This window comes from Lissotriton vulgaris, chromosome 10 (genome assembly GCF_964263255.1).
Source record: "Lissotriton vulgaris chromosome 10, aLisVul1.2, whole genome shotgun sequence".
Lineage (NCBI taxonomy): Eukaryota > Metazoa > Chordata > Amphibia > Caudata > Salamandridae > Lissotriton > Lissotriton vulgaris.
In genome coordinates, this window is record NC_141698.1 from 581,528,164 (window position 1) to 581,532,429 (window position 4,266).

Genomic DNA, 4,266 nt, shown 5'->3' on the forward strand with positions numbered 1-4,266 from the left:
CCGACCCAGCCAGCTCCTGACCCACCCCGCACGGCAACGGAGTCTGAGGAAACCTGTCTGCAGTGCACACGTGACAGGCCGTAACTGTCTGCAAGCGCACAGGCTGCATTGGACGCACGCACCACCTAGCATAGTGGTGGTGGTGCGGTGCGCAGTGTAACTCTGTATGTGGTTCCCAGGGCCGTCAATCATGTAGTGCGAGAAAAGCTACGAATGACGGTTCTGGGCTGCTGGGCATCATGTTTTGGACAGCCCCTGCGCAGTGCTTTTAAAATGAAGCAGTAATGCGAGCCACCACCACGCGCTGACTTGAGGGACCTGGCAAGACTAGAGAGGTTACCTTACACCACGCTCTCATCACCCGAGAGAAGGGGAATTAATTATCCCGGATCGCGTCAGCAAGAGGCATGGTGGGAATGGGTATGCTACCTCAGACTGGATGACTGAATCCTTGCTAAACAATATCCCTGGATATCAGCAGATTCCCCCATTTGGAAAAAATTCAACCCCCATGGTGGGTCCAGGCTGTAGCAGGATGTTCAATTTCCTGCCTGCCAGCTGGGCCCCACGCACCCAGGAAAACACTCGATGTTCTGCTGCATGGCGAGAAAAGGAGGAAGCTGGTGTTTGAGAACCGATCACCTCCTCCTGAACTCGCCATGTGCTGTTGCTGTGCCCTGCCCAGGCAGAGCCTAACTTGTGCCCCGGATTCACCACTAACAGGATGAGTCTCATCGGAGCAGGTGGCACAGGCGGAGGCAGTGCAGCACGGCTCGCTCTGACTCTGAAGAACGGACAGGAAAGCAATCTCCAGGGTCCCACAGCAGCTCCTTTCGATGCATGATTCTATCAAGAAACTTGGTATGTCATTTCATTTCATAAAGCTTTATTCGGAGCATTTGAAAACATGTCCATAAAAGCACAAATAATACAGACATTTCATACAATTTCATCGAAGAAAACACAAAATATAAAAATATAGAATTATCAATTACAAACAATATATATACAATACAGATCTCAAAGAAATACACATATTACAAAATATCCAGAGGGGGATGGAATAAATATTTAAAAATGTACATATATATTAAAAACACATACTTTTCCTGGCGCTAATCGCATTGAGCAAAAAAGATGCAGTAAAAAAGCAAATGTCCGGGTGGTTCAGATTGAAAATCAATTTCATAGCCTCTGTAATGTTTCTCATCCCAATTCTAATGAATAATGGCTTCAAGTAGAATTTCCGTAACTCAATGTACAAATCACATGTTAACAAAAAGTGCTTAGTGCTTTGTTCAGTTTTATTGTCACATTTACAGGGACCAACAGGGCGCATTTTAATGTTAGGACACGCAACCAGATAATGTACTATACCCATCCTCATTCTGGTTAGTACAAACTGGTGCGAGGTTCTTGTCACCTGAGATAGATATGGTCTAAAACCAGTAAATTCATTCATGCTATTGTATAGTACACAAGTAGTTAACTTAGAATCCTCTAAGAGATGCCTTTCATTACAATGATTTAAAAAGATTGTTTTCACATTAGATTTGGGGATTTCCGAGAGCCTGTAGGGGTCCATTAACACATTGACCCAGAATAATTTTTGTAAACAATCAATAATATATTTGATCCAGGGGATCTTCAAGTGTTGGTCCAGTAAAAGGCAGTCCTTAATAATTGCTCTATTCAATGAGGTACCATCACTGAGCCAGATAGAGCGCCACAGTAGTATGGGCCTTAGCATGATCAGATCGTTTAGTGCTTGGATCCCTGTTTCGTTGTGAACCAAGGAATTGGAAGTAGACTTGGGTAAACATAAGAGCTTTTTCAGGAAGAGGTTCTCCTCTACCTGAAGGCTCTTGGCAGATGACACACCCCAAACTCCTGCCCCATAGAGGGCAGCAGAGAGACATTTTGCTTGGTAAATATTTAACATGTCTTTAATTCGTCTATTCCCCAGTTTCTTGGCAAACAGAAAGACCCCATTGGCGCTCCTAATCATCTTAGTTCTGACCACCTTATGTTCAGTGGCCCAACTCCCATTATTAGAAAAGGTAATTCCCAAATAACAAAAGTTATCAACTTTTTTCACTGGTTCACCATCAATAACGTAGTGGGTTTTACCTATTCTATTAACTTTTCTAGAACCGCATTCCATTATATAAGTCTTAGCCTTGTTAATCACCAGTTTCCTATTCTTAATGAAGGATACAAAACAATCCATTAAACGTTTGAGGCCCAAGGGTGTCCTAGACAGTAGCACTGCGTCATCCGCATAGAGTAATACAGGTATGTTAAAGTTATTAACTCTAGGGGCATCTGCAGCGACTGCCTGTAGGGCAGATTCGACCTCATTAATAAAAAGGGTAAAAAGCAGGGGTGCTAGAACGCACCCCTGTCTGATACCCCTTCCTACCCCAAACTTAGTGGTACATTCCCCATTGGGTCCATAGCGGACGCTGGTGCGGAGTTTTTCATACAGTCGGGCTAAGAAATACATAATTCCTTCAGGGGCACCCATTTCCAGTAATTTGGCCCATAATATTGCGTGGTCTACCAAATCAAAGGCACTACTAAGGTCGGCGAAACAAAGGTAAAGCGACCCGTTTTTCGCCTGGGTATATTTTCCCACTAATAGCTCTAAATTCAGACACTGTTCTATAGTACCACGGCCTTTTCTAAAGCCAAACTGACAGTTACTTAGAATCTCGTTTGATTCTGCCCACTCTTCTAATCTTACAAGGAGGACCCTACTCATAATTTTAACTGATGAATCCAATAAGGATATAGGTCTGTAATTTTTTGCATCCCCCCGATCTCCTTTCTTAAAAATAGGGATGATTATTGACTCTTCCCAGGTAGACGGTATATTACAGCAAATAGCTGTGTTAAAGATTTTGGTAAGCAGTGGGCCCCAAACATCTGGCGCGGTCTTGTACACGTCTATGGGAACGCCATCAGGCCCCTGGGCCTTACCTCCTTTACTAGCTCTTATACTAGCCATAGTCTCACTGATGGTAATATCTAAGGCTAGGATGGGCCATCTATCCCCATTGGAATCTGCTAAATTACTAGAGTCAAAGATGTTAGAAAAATGCTGGATCCACGAATCCATGCTCACGTTAGAAGTGATTTCTGGGACCTTGTCATCTTTTAGGAATGGGCTATTCACCGTGGACCAGAACAGGGTACAATTATTCGTGTCCGCTGCTTGGGTTAGATTGTCCCAGGCTTCTTGCTGTAATTCAGCTTTTCTATGTTTGAGGGTCGTGTTATATCCCTGTCTAAGTTGGACCACCAGAACTTTGTCCCTTGGTTTAGCTGCAAGGGCCTCTTTAAGTTCCTTCCGGGCATTGGAACAAGCATGATCAAACCAACCCCTTGGGCACCTTGCTTTAGACCCAGCCTCTTTAGTAAACTTTTTATTGATAATGGAATTAATACTGTTAAAGTGATCAATACTGCCAGACGAGGTGTCTTCCTGTTCTAAATTTGCCGTGATATCCATCAGACAACTAGAGATAATGGAATCTGATATTATAGCAGCTTTTTCTCCTTTCCACCTCAGTCTATAACCATTCTGTCTATGGGGTTCAATATTGTTGATAATACCTTGTTCACAGACATGATTTTTTTCCCAGAAGGTTAATTCAGTAGTCAAACAGTTATGGTCACTCAACATAATATCTATCACATTGGGCATCGGGCTTAGCGGGGCAATAGTTGATGACATGCATATAAAATCAATAACGGTATTAGCGGCCCTTCCTTTAAAAGTTGGAATATTTCCGCCCATGTCATTTTTAGCATTATCCATGATTTCCAAGTCATAATGAATCATAAAATTATTCAAAGTTTCCCCGTAGGTGTGATGGGGAAAATGGACTTCAGCTTCCCCCTGTCGGTTATACACACCACAAACCTTCTGGGTGGATAATGGGCACACAGGTACATTAAAATCCCCCACAAAAATAAATTCAAATGCACTATTAAAATTCCTCACGAAATTATTCACTGCCGTATCTAATTCATTAATTGCTAAATGTCTAGTGTTGTCAAAAACATTGTTATAGAAATTTATCAATAAAATGTTTCTACCAGATTCTTGTGTAAGCCATAAGATTTGCGAATGCGCCCCCACATTAACAAATATTTTCACAAAGATGGGTAGTTTGACAGAAATTAACACCAACAAACGGCCTTTAGCTCTACCATGTTTTGAGGGCAATGCTGGGAGCTCATAGGACACATACCCCTCAA